This window comes from Protopterus annectens, chromosome 11.part0 (genome assembly GCF_019279795.1).
Source record: "Protopterus annectens isolate FY-2018-M chromosome 11.part0, PAN1.0, whole genome shotgun sequence".
NCBI lineage: Eukaryota > Metazoa > Chordata > Ceratodontiformes > Protopteridae > Protopterus > Protopterus annectens.
Window position 1 is genome coordinate 306,219,491 of NC_056745.1, and position 15,287 is coordinate 306,234,777.

The 15,287-nt window shown below is 40.0% G+C and overlaps 1 protein-coding gene across 1 annotated transcript in view; it reads left to right on the forward strand.

Annotated features, from left to right (window-relative positions):
• The first annotated feature begins 2,204 nt into the window (after positions 1–2,204).
• The window catches only part of LOC122815360 (solute carrier organic anion transporter family member 1C1-like), a 536,466-nt gene continuing 523,383 nt past the window's right edge, over positions 2,205–15,287 (forward strand). The window contains exon 1 of the mRNA XM_044087815.1: positions 2,205–2,291. The gene's annotated coding sequence lies outside the window, so the exon portion shown is untranslated. The remainder of the gene's footprint in view (positions 2,292–15,287) is intronic.

The following is a 15,287-nucleotide window of genomic DNA, read 5'->3' on the forward strand; positions in this document are numbered from 1 at the left end:
TCCATGAGTTCCATCACAGCTAGTTTGATTGAGTCTCAGATTGTTTAAACTGATTCTTCAAAGACTAGCTCATCAGCACTAGCACTGGGGAGATTAGGACGTGCCTCCCCCTTTGGGATCTATGTCATAGGTTCATAGGTTGGTACTAGACTATCGGCCCTAGGGCCTATACAAGCCTAGCCATAACAATTCCCTGGCTATTTCTTCCCATTGTATTTACTTCCCTGGACCCCTGTCTAGCAGGGCAACTGACGTGATCCCCGGGGTGAATTTCCTATCTCCCATCCAATCATCAAGGTTCCTTTTGGAGAGGACCAAAGAGGTGCTCTGCTTGACATGTATGGACAGTCTATTCCAGAGTCTAGGGAGTCTCTGGGTCAGGAACCTATCCCTCCAGCATGTGTTCATTGTGATGACAAGGTTTAGATCCCTGGAGCGTGTGGCTCTGAGGGATTGCGATTTCTTTAAGTGTAGTATGTCCAACAGCTCTGGGTTTGACATGGCCTTGTATGTTAAGCAGAGATCACCTCTGAGTAGACAATATGCAACAGAGTATAGGTGGAGTTCTTCTAGACCATCAGCATAGGGCATCTGCTTTAGGCTTGTGATTCTTCTAGTGAGGTATTTCTACGGCCTTCCCAGTTGTTGCAGATATCTTGAGAGGTACATACCAAACAGGGCATTGTATTCTATAATGGGTCTAATGAGGGATGAGTACAGTGGGACAATGACCTCCTTTTTCTGGATGAAAAGCCCTTAGTGATGAGATGTGCCACATGGAAGGATTTACTGACTGTTGTGGCGATGTGGTTATTGAAGGTGAGACCACTGTCCACCTGTGTTCCTAAGTCTCTTATCACACTTTTGGTGTTTAGTGTACTGCCACCTATGTGGTAATTCATGGGTACATGTTTTTCCCAAAGGGGATAACTATACATTTCTTGGCATTGAGCTTGAGCCCATGGCTCTGGCACAAACATCTGTTTCTGTAAGGCCCTTTTGTAGAATATCCACATCATTTGGGGATTCAATAATGGCTCCCAATTTGCAGTCATATGCGAACTTTGTTAGCCAGAGTCCTTTAGTGCTGGCCTGTACTTCAGAGAAGTAGATGCCAAAAAGAGCAGTCCCAGAACTGAACCCTGAGGTACTCCACTTCTCACTTGTCTAGAGCTGGATTTGGAGTCAGCTACTTTTACAGTGTGGGTTCTATCAGTAAGCCAGTTGGCAACCCATCGAGTGATGTAGGGATTAATACCCAGCTTAGTAAGTTTATCTATGATTCCAGAGTGGGGGATGGTGTTGAAGGCCTTGGTGAGGTCCAGATAGGCTGTGTTGACCACCTTACCCATGTCCACGGCTCTGGAGACTGATTTGAAGAAGTCAGTCATGTTCAGGAGACAAGATCGGTCCTTCACGAACCCAGACTGTTTGAAGGTTGTCAATATCTTTGTTTATATGTTCAATGATAATACGTTCCATGGCCTTGCAGATCGGGATCGTCAGACTGCTGGGGTGGTAGTTCCCGGGTCCAAGGTGGATCCCCCCTTGTGGAGTGAGATAACTGTAGCTGTGGACCATTCAGTGGGCACGAAGCCTGAGGTGAGGCTACGATTAAACATGACACTTAAGTGAGGTGCCAGTTCATTTTGTAGTTCATGTGGTACACAGCCTGGGATGTTGTCTGGTCCCATGGATTCTGTATTCTTAGCTTTGGAGAGTGTGTTTTTTACCTGTGTGGCCATTATTACAGGAATTTGGCAATCTTTCAGTATTGAGATGGGCCCTTTAAGGGGTGAGAGGGGGGTGAAGTTTGCTTTCCTGAGGTCTCTGACTTGGGTTTCATTGAACCCATCTCTTTGGTGTGAAACTCGTCGATACCTACTTTCATAAACTGTTATATATACATACATATATAGATTAGATAGATACATAGATATAGATTGACATAGATATATAAATAGATACATACATATATAGGTACATTGCATTGTGAGGATCAAAAAGCTTTACGAATCTTTCGTGCTCAGTTTGGAAAGCTTCATAGTTTCTTTTTTAATTTTTTTTTTTTTTTTATAGTGTGAAACATGTGATGACCTTAGCAGTTCCACTAAAGCTTGAAAAACCTTACTCGCCAGGGCATGGACTAATTACATCATCTTCCCTGTTACTGTTTTACAGAGCAAGCAAACACGCTAAACAAACTTCAATTGACTGATGTCTATACAGTCCTGCTTCTAAATGTTCTTTCTAATTACTAGGCACAAGGTGTTGGTACTTATTTTTTACAGGTAAGAAATATTTTAATATATATTTTCACATACAGTTTTATATTCTATCATTTCAGCTACCAGATGTCTCTTCATTTCAGGATCAAATGCTGGAAATATTTATGCTAGTAATTTCTGTCCGGTATTTTTAATCAAAAAGTGTGTTCAAGATTCTGTGTTATTGATAAGTCTTCCGCTTTTGCTGACATCTAATTTGGTGTTGAACTATGACTTTTTTTCTTCCATTTAAGTCATATATCTAGAATATACAAGGTTACCATGTATGTATGTACGTCTGCATCTATCTATGTTTATAAAATACAGACTCTTGTCAAATATGCTTTTAATCAACAAAGTGTGGTTTTCACTGAAAGCACTCATTTTCAAGTGCTGTAAATGCAGAAAGTTTGAAACTACGAACATTAAGTACTACTTTGTTGTTTGCACTTTTGTTGTGTGAAGGTAAGTGAGAATTTGCTCTAATTATGAAGCCTTTGCCTCCCTATATGACCTTACTCATGAATGGTAGCCCTAATTCTGCCACTGCCTCCAACCTCATCCCTAAGCATTACCGTACCAAAAACCTTTCTTTTAGGTGAGTCATCAGAAAAACAGATAGTTCTCTTTTGCAATCTGTGCAGTTTCAAAGTTTTTTTTTGGTTTGTTCATAATGCTTCTCATCCAATTTTCCTCTGCCTTCACATAAAACTCAGCTTCCACATTTTTCTTCATCTTCTCATTTTCTCTCTCTCTCTCTCTCTCTCTCTCTCTCTTTTATTTTTTTGGCTCAACCATCCAACAACCACCACTCCACCTGAAAATCTGATTTTTTTTTTGTCCCCTGAATAATTTCTTTCTACGACAAACAGAAAAGAAAATTCTTTTGTGGATGTCTTTCATACAGAACACCCACATTATATTGTAATTCCACAACCCTGTAACTCCTTCACAGCTCTACCTCATTTACATATAAACTGCTGGACTTCCCCCACACCTCCAACATGATGCTATCTTCTGGCAATCTTCCTCTTTAATTTTGAGGGATGTCTTATGCCATCTATGCAAAATGTCATAAACATATAAACAGACTAAGATAGCTCTTCAAACACCATGCTACTTACCACACCTCTTTCCATGCCACGTTGCCCACCCAAGTTGTACCCTATTTCCTCCATCTCTTCCTTAGTTGGTTCAATTTCTCCTCCTTTTCCTTTCCTGATAGGCTGATATATTACCACAATTAAACCGTTCTTCTCCACCATCCATTTCCCGCATTCTCTTCCCTCTTTCCTTCACACTAACTTTCCCTTCAGAACCCTTTTCCCATATACTCTGTAAAAAGGCCAGTCCCCCATCATTATCCAGAATTTCTTCTGTATCTGACTAAATTCCAGTATGGCCGCCTGTTTTAGATCTCTTTTACTCCTTACATTTCCTCTTCCCATTCTGCCAAATTGCTCTGCCAGTATTTTTCCAGTCCCACATCCTAGAACTCACACAGATCTGTATCCTGCTTCTTCAACCAAACCATACTTCCTGTGTAACTACTTGAATCCTTGCCCCCACATCCTTACTTCCTCTTTCTTCCACTTAACTCATCTTAAAAACTTGTACCCTTCTAACATGCTGTGCCAGATTTATTGCTGTTGTATGCTTTCTAAATAACACACATGTCATTTTTATCTTTCTTTGGCCAGCCTAAGCTTTCCTTTACTTATTTTCTCTTTATTCCCCACTACACAGATCTATCTCATCCTTTGCATTGGTGTTAGCCATTTCTCTTGAGCGTAAAGCTGAATATACATGATCAGATATAATATTAGTGGCAGGATCATTACCCTACTTATCTCAGTTGTAGTCCTCTGGATTTCAGTATACTTGGCCATTTGTCTAGTTCCATTTTCACTTTCTGTCTCTCTCTCTCACTTTTGCAGGTCCTTCATACTTCCTTCCACAGTTTTCCTTGTCATTCACTAAGCAATTAGCCATGAATTCTACTCCTCTTCTTAGATACAACTATCGCTGTATCCTTCTGATTTCCACATCAAATTCTTCAAGTGAAATCTTAGTTCCAACTCATGCTCAAATGCTCTAAATATATGAAGGATTTCTGGCAGTGCCTTGTGTACATTCTCTAAAGGAAACATAGTCACTGGCAAAATGATGCATAAAATTCTTTCTCATAGACCTTTCCTGTCAAAAGTGCCTCACCCTTTGTGTTAACTTCTCAATGAATACCAAAAATAATCAGGGAGAAAGTGGGCATGCCTGTCACATGCCTCTCTTTAGCCATACTGTCTCTGTTAACTCTGCATTTATCATTATATGCACTTTAGGTGATTTATGTAATAGCTCTAGCCCATGCAACCTTTTCCCTTCCCCACCGCCTGCTTCACCAGTGTCATCATAAATTCACAGATTACTCTATGGAAGTTGTTTTGAATAGACATCAGAGCAATCCCCTCTTAACTCTTCTCATCAATCTCTGCCCGCTTTTGAAAATTTTTAACAATTTCCAAAGGCTGATTTATGTGGTTACTGGTCTGCCCATTATTAACAGTGTTCTAATGCTGATCACACTCATAAAACCAGATGTAACTATGAATAAATATACCAACAAAAATGTCACAGGATACCCTCTCCTTGAAATGAACCAGACACCAGGCAGGGTAAGGTCATAAGCACTTTCGTTCCCTTTATTCACACTCAATACAAACGGAACTTCATCAGATACAAAACCTTACACACTTCCCTCCTTTTTTATGTACAATTCAGTTATATATTTTTAAAGAAAGAACATATTAATATGTTTTTAACTTGAGAGCACACTTAACTAATTAATTCATTTAAGTTAATTGATTGTGATTAATCAACTGAATTGTACATAAAAAGGGGGGGGGGATGTGCAAGGTTTTGTATCTGATAAAGTTCCGTTTGTACTGAGTGTGAATAAAGGGAACGAAAACGCTTATAACCTTACCCTGCCTGGTATCTGGTTCTTTTCAAGGAGAAGGTATCCTTTGATATTTTTGTTGGATTATTTGCTTTTATGTGTTTTACTATTGTGAATAAATATACCATGTAAAATGCATGCTGTGGCCACATGCAATGCTGTCCTACACTTACATGTGCCATGACACTGTCAGTGTGAAAGTAAGTGCTCTGAATATGTAGATTAAAACAGACAGCAACCAAGTTCAGCACAAAATATGCTAGATGCAGAAATGCAGGATCCATTTTTGTTAGTACTATAGTGGGCCTTAATGTGCCTCACATTTCTCATACAAAGCAATAATCCAAGTACATAAATGCATTTCCTTTGGGGTACACAGTGAAACCCCATATTATGCATACTCATTCTGAGCCCATTTTCATACTTGGCCAAAAAGTAGTCCAAATATGTACAGCAAAATCTTCCTGCAGTTCCAGCACTAGCTGGGGTTTTACCCCTTCCATGGTCCACATTCTGCTTTTCATCAGTACGTCCTCCTTGAAAATGTTACTGCTGCTCTTATTGGTTGCAAATTTTCCATGCGACAATAAAGAAACATTTAAATAATGTATTGTAATAATTTCACACCAGTCTGAAGTATTTCACTTTGTCTGAATGAAAGCACTCATTAATGCCATTTAAGCTTTTTGCTATTTATTTATTAGAAATTATTAAATCTATATTTCTTTCAGAGGATAACATAGCCTATGTTGCTTTTGTTATAAAGAGGACTGGAACAAAGAGTCTCATCAAGTCAAGGTGCTAGGAGAAGTAAACAGCAGTGTTCAGAGCTGTCCTAAAAGAACAAATATTTTTATGTGCTAATGCAGAGAACAGAGTGGGCATGTGACACAGAGACAGAAACAGAGAGATGTTTTAATGGGAATGAGTGCAGAGCTGCAGAAGTGCAATTATTTTAATTGCTCATATTGCATAACTGAGGGGCAGAGCTACGCAACAGCAGGCATGCTGACGGCACTAGCAGTAGAACAACTAAATGACTCTTTTAATTGTTAACTTAATAATACAAAGTGTCCTATAAATGCAATCCATGGAGTAAGAGAGAGTAAAACAACACCTCCCCCACTTGAATATGGACAGTTTAGAAAAGGCACCTCACAAGTCTGCAGTATAATGCTAGGGGAGTAAAGAAGGGTGGTATAGGAGGACCAGCAAAGCAAGGTAAAGGTGAGTACATAGGTCTGCCTGACATACCTCTCAACCTCTTGGTGCAAGAAATCTGGACAAAGCCTGACATAATGAGGGGACAAAGGCCCCAAAATTGGGACAGATTTTAAATCTTTCTCTTATAAACTTACAAAGTTGCTATAATAACAGATTTTGTTTTGACATGCATTTTCTGAAGGAGATGAAGTCTGAAACTCAAATGTATATCATTATTTAGTGACTTCTGTCCTCAGATCATCATAGTGATTTGTCAGAAAACTACACATTTTATGAAGCTCAGACAAAAAATATGAGGCACAAATCTGGACATTCTACAAAAATCTGGAGAGTTCAGAGGTATGGACCATGAGGAGAGAGGAAATCTAAATGCAGAGCTATTTCAGCACAGCAACACTCAACAGCACATACAGGCACATATACAGGATGAGACAGGAAGCAATGTTAGCAGATCAGGTGAAGGGTAGGCCAAGTACAAATTAGGGAAAAAAAGCTAGGGAAGTGAAACACTCCTCACTTATGCATAGTAGGGTCTACTGTTAAGTCTAGGTGTAGTTAGTCTGGCCCTCTGAATACAGGGGAAGATCACACCTTCTTATTGCAGAGAAGGATTGCCTCCAATTGCTTGTGAAAATTAAGAGGCCCCCAGTACTGTATAGCTGAACAATACTACCTGTCTGTCACAGATACCATTTACCACACAGGATTAGGTTCAGTTGCCAGGAAGTATCAAGAAAACACCATCTAGTTTTGGATAAGAAAGTCCACTAATTGCCTATGGAAGTTAAAAGCCCCCAACTTTGCATAGTCTCTTTGTTCCAAACACTGTTTACAAAACAAACTTAGGTGTGGTTACCATAACCCTGCTACACAGGACAAGTTACACCATCAAGTCACAGACAAAGATTTCCTTCCCAGAAGGTCTTACAGGACTGCCTTTTTTAATTCTGCCATCATTGCATTGCACTGCTTACCTCCATCACATTACTGCAACAATTTGCCATGTACTAGACAGCAATGGAGTCTTTGTCTGACCCAATTACTATCTTCCTGCATATATGAATACCATTTTCACAGCATGACAGTAACACGTATATTTTCGCATATTATTGTAGGTTATAGGCATTTTTTTCTATCTACTTTAAGGGCTGAGCTCCCCAGGGTTAATATGTCCCGCACAACTGCAAACTGATTGATTCATGTTGGTAGCTCACTTTTTTAACTTATTTCATCTGTTTGTAATTTCACAGAATAACTTAAGTTCTTAATATATATAGCATGTGATAACCAGTAATACCTGTGTTTGAATCTTATTATTTAGTATTTCGAGCCCAAGAAGCTGAATCCACATAATAATGTGGGGGAGTGCATATGGGCTTGCCCCCCTGCTTTCATGTAGTAGAGTGATTGTGCATGTTTGTGTGTGTGTGTGTGTGTGTGTGTGTGTGTGTGTGTGTGTGTGTGTGTGTGTGTGTGTGTGTGTGTGTGTGTGTGTAGGAAAACTGCGAAATTCAAAACTTCTGGTATTCAAGGTTTTGAATTTTGCGGTTTTTAGTTTTCATTGTTTTATGGATTCCACTTCTTGGGCTCTAGATACTGAAATTTGAGTTTTCAGTATTTTGAGCTTCTGAAGTGAATATATATATATATATATATATATATATATATATATATATATATATATATATATATATATATGTATGTATATATTATATATATCCATATTTTTACTAATGTGTTTTACTCTAAATCCTACAATATACTTTCTAAGCTGTTGAAGCAATAAAAAATGTGCATTCAAACTGAAAATGAAGATCAGACTTTTTGGTTTATAACACTTGATTTATAATTATAACATATTTACTTGTTGACATCAACCAGACCTCAGGAGTGAGCCTAGTTTTTTAAAACTTTTCATCACATATAATTCTTCCCTTTATGTCCTATTTCTCAATAAAGACATACCCCAGGATTTAATAAAATCCATGTAGGCACCATGTAGAGCCTACACGGACTGTTACTGTGTCCATGTACATGATTCCCCTTCAGCAGCGTGCCATGCATATTAAACATGTCACATTACAGAGGTAGAGCAGTGAAACACAGTTAATGAATCAGCATTGGGAGTGTGGTGCTGTGTTGACAGATGAGCAACACACCTTCTGCACTGTCCAATCGCATTATATCAATGTAATTTAGTATTTTTATTTTTTATAAAAAGCAGGTTTGCGTGGAGTGGTGCAGAGTGCAGAAAGTGACATGTGCTAGACATCTAAAAATAGAAACCAGATGTATTTAATTATTTATGAACAGGTCAAGTTTAAGCATAGCTGAGTTGATTTGTGCAGCATGGCTGGGTGCTCAGCAGTGCTTAAATGTAGCTCAGAGTTATATGTAAAAGTATAGCAGCATTCAACATATCCATGTAGCCAAATGGGAAGAGCTACAGCCTTATGTGCAGTAGGTGCTGGGTTTGAATGCATGGAAGGGAAATTAAGCATTTATTTTCTGAATACAAATGATGATAATTATTTTTAAATCCTGATCTGCAGTGCTCAGCTAAGCTCTGTTAAGACTTTCTAAGACTTGCTAAGCACTGCGTAAACAATATTTGTTTATGCACTGCTTGGCACCACTTGGCTGGTTTGCACACTGCTAAGCACTGCCGAGCATTGCTAGTTTTTGCACAGCTTAGTTCAGTCATGCTGGTTTGCATGGTACTAAGTGATACACCACAGTTTTACATATTGCCCAATGGCATTACAGTGTGGGAGAACAGCTATATTAAGTTGAATAGGCTGGAATACTGCACAGTCCAATAAAGTTATGACTTTGAGGATACAATGGCAGGTGTTGGAGAGGGTTCATGCTTTTGGGCACAGCATTGGGATATTCAGGAGTCTAGGGTCATGGTCAGTCTCCTTGTAAAAAAACACGAAGACTGGCTGATGCAGGGAAGTTACCAGAACTCAGAGTGCAATGTGGAGGCCTAGGAATGGCTGGCAAGGGATCTCACCAGTGCATCTGATATCCCCCGCACAGATGAAGAGGTATGTCACCACCATGGTGACCTGAAAAGTCAGAAGGGGGCTCTTTTGGACACCTGGGTCCAAGAATTCTTGCAGGGAAGGTCCCACATGTATGTAAGTATGTTTACCTGTGTTTCACCAATATCTATTCTTGAATGTCTGCTAAACTGGTATGCATAATGGTGTGCTTCTGCCCCAACAGCTGCAGAGGAGAGGGCTCACAACATTGAGGCACATGCCGGGTACTTGGCCAGGTTGCGCTGTGAGTGTGGTGAGTACAGATTTATTATGCTATCTATAGTCAAATAAGAAAGAAAGAGTAGAACATTAACCATTATAAAGTATTTGCATAATGTTTGTAGTGCCATAACTGTGGAAATACAGCTGCATAATGACAACTGTTGTGCAATAAAAACTTGAAACTATATCAGCAAATGCATGAAGGCATCTCTAATAAATGCTGTTATGCAATAAGTATGGAAGTAGAGCTGATATTTCAAGCCACTAACAATATAATGTGTACACCTGCATTCCATTTAGTAATGTATGTTACCTAGTATCCCTGTCAAGACTGAATGGCATGCATGTGTGTTCAACTGTTACTGCAGTCTAGTATAAGACTGTAGTACTATTACCAGTTCATATTTTTTCCAGGTGTGCTCTAGGCAAATAACAGTCAGCCAGTAATCATCAATGACTCAGTAGCTCAGTTGTTAAATGTGCTATATGAAATGCATTTTACCACACAGAGACCAGGGTTCAAATCCAGTACTATGTAGTAATAAATATTACTGAATCAGTTATGCAATGATGACAGATTTTCTCTCCACAAGAACTACAGGTAAATGGGTGAGGTAGCCCATATTATGACTAAATAATTATTGTGTTCAGATGTCACAGACTGTTAAAATCATTACCAGGAATGTGATAATACTGCATAAAATAAAGGAAATAAGTGCAATAATAATAAAAATACAATAAAATAAATAAAATGCATAATCTTGATTTGGCTGTATGCCTGGAGTGTCTGTTAAAGTTTGCTGCAGTCAATTAATACATCTGATGCACATGTCTTCTGCAGTCACTGCTATTGGGTTCTATCCCCATGCCTGTGAAAAATGGTGCAGTATCTGTCATGTATTGATTACAGATATCATTCTCTCCACAGGAACTACACGTAAATGAGTGAGGTAGCTCATATTATGTGGAAATACTTGTGTGTTCAGATGTCACAGGCTGTTAAAATCATTACAAGGAATGTGATAATACTGCATAAAATAAAGGAAAAAAGTACAATAATAATAAAATACAATAAAAGAAATAAAATGTGTAATCTTGGTATGGCTGTATGCCTGGAGTGTCTGTTAAAGGTTGCTGCAGTCAATTAATACATCTGATACACAAATCCTCTGCAGTCACTGCTATTGGGTTCTATCCCCATGCCTGCCAAGCAAGGCATGATAGTTGTTTACTCTCTGTACTATACACATACATGTCTCTCAAGTGTCATGCTGTCATGGAATGTACTTACTGTTGTGTAATCCCTCTGTAACAGATGTATCATTGACATGATTATGTCAGTAACAAAGTAACATCAGCCCACAGTATAGTTATATAGGTCCACCTGATGTGTAAGTGTTCTTTGTAGTTGTGTACCTGCAGGTGTTACTGCTTGGCCCATACTGTCCCATGTGGATAGCTTGAGAGGTATGTATGTGATACAGCAGCTATAGGGCACTTTTACACATAGAGAAAAAACAGACTGTAGAGTAGATAGCAGTACTGTTGTCAACTATATAGTCTATAATGGCATTAATGGACTGTATTTCTCTCTCTCTCCTCACCCCTTATCTTCATATATATTTATTATTGTTATTCATTGGTTATGGTTTGCTATTATATGTTGTTTTGTAAACTTTATTTTGGGACATGTGTTTTACTATTGTTATGTATTACAATGGTTACATGTTAACATTTCTTGTTGTATTACCTATGTTGTAGGCCTTATGCCGTAACTGTTACTGGCATGCTGTTAATATACTGACTGTTCTGTTATTTATTGTTCTGTTCCATATAATATGTATTAAAATGTAATTGTGTTATTTCCAATATTCTGACACACTGTTATTAAAAATGGTTTTGGTCATAAATAACCTATATGTATTGGTTAACCTCCATAACCACAGCATGTCAAGGTAGGCCATTTCCTGCTGATCTGCCTACCCTACCTCAGCAGGCCATGGCACTAGGCACCTGCACATCTAGGACCCAAGCCAGTGGTGTCTCCTTTGCTGGTTCTACACTATCTTTGGGGAGAACTGCCTCAGGGGACTGGGCCTGTCCCACCCGGTGAGCAATTGTTGAGGGGTGGTAGTCACCCAAGATCAACTACCATCTATGGTGCACAGGATTGTTCATAGGAGCTATGAACAATGCCTGTGCCAGACTGAAGGCAGACTCGACAACCTTGTGGGGCCTGCTGGCCCTGGAGCCCAGTCTCCTGCACAGCCACCTTCGGGCAGTGAAGAAATTGTGTTGACTGCCCATGGGTGGGGATGTCAGTCATGCTACTGCTATATGGAGGCAACATGCATCACAGATTCCACAACACCCTCTCCATCCAAGGTGTTTACCCCCTCATTTGTCACACACTGCCCCTGTCTGCTGTCTTGTTTGTCTTGTCTGTCTGCAATTGCACTCTCTCCTACCCAACTTACCTCCCCATATGTACCTATATCCCTTCCTCAACATTCCACTCTCTCCCTAAAAAAAAAAAAAAAAAAAAAAAAATTGGGCAGCTGTCCCCAAAAAATATATCACTCAATACATAGCTCTCCATTTTGCACATGTCCACTGAACACAACTAATTTGGTCCAGTTGGCTTACAACACATATATGTTGTCATCACTTCTCTCTCTAGGGTTTGAGCGTCCAAATTTACCCACAAAATCTGTCAAAATGCACAGCTGTTGCTGTACAAGAAATGGAAAGCTATGGGTCTTTCTACACCTGTCCTGCAGATTCCCATGTGCCTTTCACTATGTTTTTCCCTGCTTGCCCCCATTTCACCACTGTCCTATCACTCATTTTTCCTTGTATTTTTAATTTTTTAGTGCAGGTTTGTGTGGAGCTAAGCGGTGCACCACACAGTCCTGCTTAAATGAGCTTTAATGTGCCTTAATGATCTTATATTTTATCACAGTGTTAGGCACATGTACAAAATAATCACCCCTGCCACATCCTGACCCCAGGCTCCTATCAACTATAGCCTATTGCACTACCCCACCAGGCCACAGAGATCTTGATTAAAGCAGGTGTTTCCAGCAATACATACTGATTGCCACTGACAGACTGAAATCAAACCTAATGTGAAAAAGGGGAGTGTACTTGGGCCTATGAAGCAAAAATACACCTGTAGACAGCCAAATAACTAATAATGGCAGTACATAAGGTGTGGGATAGCAGGCAAATGCTCTTTTTTACCTGCAACATCTTTAAACATACCTGCTAAGGCAACCATGCTGCAGAACAACTGCCTTTGAAAGTTATGCACATACTGATGAATGCAGACAATGTGTGTCACAGCCTGCATGTCTGCACATATATCTGGCAACTACACCAGCTCCAGTACTGACTCAGTAGCACAGTCTGTTAAATGCCTTGCATGCAGAGCATTTTGCTACACACAGTCCTGGGTTCAAATCCAGTGTGTTGCACGTCAATTACATTGTTGTGAAGACAGCAAGTAATGACTGAGTCATGCACTTTTAATCCCCATAGGTTACTGCTACTGAATTATCTGCTACCCAGTTTTACAAGTCAAAGGCCTGCCGGTAGGGACACACTCCACATATTTGTATAGCCTAAGTATATGTCTCCTACTACTCTGTTATTGGCACTGTTGCACAACAGATGTGCTTTAAGCACATGCCTTGATTGGACTGTAAAGGATACCCTTACGCTGGCTCTGCTGTGATGACAGGGCTGCCACTGCTGCCACAGTTACACGTACAGCTTGCCATCCTCCAAAGTGTTCACACACCCCCATGTATCTTAGGCTGCAGCAGCTGCAGCCTGGAGCATACACAGCTATATGTTAAGCTAGCTGCTACAGACCTAACATACCTCACAACCTCCTAGAACAAGGGATCCAGACAAAATCATGCATAAAGGTGGTGCAAAGGTACAGCGATAGGGACATATTTAACAGTTTGCCCCTACAAAGATAGTGAGCAGATAGAATACCAGATACTGCATTAGCATTCATATTCTGTTGGGTATGATGTGTGACACTCACATGCCTCTCTTACTTGACTGATCTCAACCCACAATGTTTAACATTGACCCGTCAGGTGATCACAATGTCATAGGACATTGGCCAAACATATCAGACACAACTGTGGACGTGTCTCATAAATCTCTACAGTGGACAGTCTTTGTACCTACCCTCTGTGATGCTGTAGTCTCCACAACTCACTAATGTCCATCTCAAAGACTAAGAAAGAGGCCAAGGCCTACATGAAGGCCTTAAATATTACAATGTGGTGCCATGTTGTTGGCTAATGAAAGTGCAAATCAGCTGTTTTGGATGCAATTAGCAAGTCTTAGCTACAGATTGGTGCACAGGCAATTACCTATTAATGAGCATTACCTAGAAAAGGCAAGCAACCGCTTATAGGGAACATGCCTTTATGTTGTTTTGCTTACACAGACAATGGTTGTGCAAGCTATTTGCAGCAGAACACTTCAAAAAAGGATTACTTCACTCTACCAGGTATGTAATAGATGTCCCCATATAATGGGATGCAGATGGGAGGATGGAGGTATGGAGAACAGGGTTTACAGCAGTAGGCCTGTAGTACATCTATGATATTGACAAGTTGGTAATACTCTGCTGTCCAACAGCTACAGGCATACCTCTCAAATGTCCCTGCTTTGAATCAAATCTCAGCTCTGTTCCTGTTACTCCCTCCTACAATAGTCAGCTGTTGTAGGAAAGCTAGTAGATTATGTGTTAGACATAGTGACACTAAGTAAGGGTGTACACTCCTCTAACATCAAGCGATGTACTGCAATTCACCTCCTCTCAGTCTGTCAATGTCACACATAGATAGTTCTGACATTGTAAAGGTATCCCTGACTGTCCCTGATGTGCTCTGGCTAGGTCACTGTTTTGCTGAGATTCATCCCTCATTGGTTGAGAGCTATAGAAAACATACCTGTCAACCCCCTACAGCAGGAATTCAGGTCATAGCCATAATTAATGGGGGGGACACAGGCCCAAACACAGTGACAGAGTATACATATTGGCCATACAAAGTAAGACTATGAATAGACTAGCAGATATTACCATAGCATAAGTGTTTTCTGAGGGGTCTGGCATGTGACAGCCAGATTCTCTATTTTCTGACAGCAACTATCACTGATTGGCAAACCTTTTGTCAGACATCCACTTTTGTGCCAAAAGGACCACATCTATGAGGCACATGTTCACATTCCACAAACATCTGTGTAGTGGAGAGGTATGATGCCTATAGAGGACATATACTACAGTAGATTTGCATTGTTATCTGTCATTGTGGCACACTGGTGTTGCCGGACTGTTCCCATATAGTTTTTGTAATAGCACACAGCTATTTGTCCGACAGTGGCTGTATGACATATTAATGGGACTTTGCCCATAGGGGATACACCACAGTAGACTGCAGTGATGGGTGTAGAGACAAACAGCGGAATCTGTCACAGCACACAAGGACATACTCAGTATTGCTACTATCTTGATGATAGCCACACATATAGTGTGTTAGACTG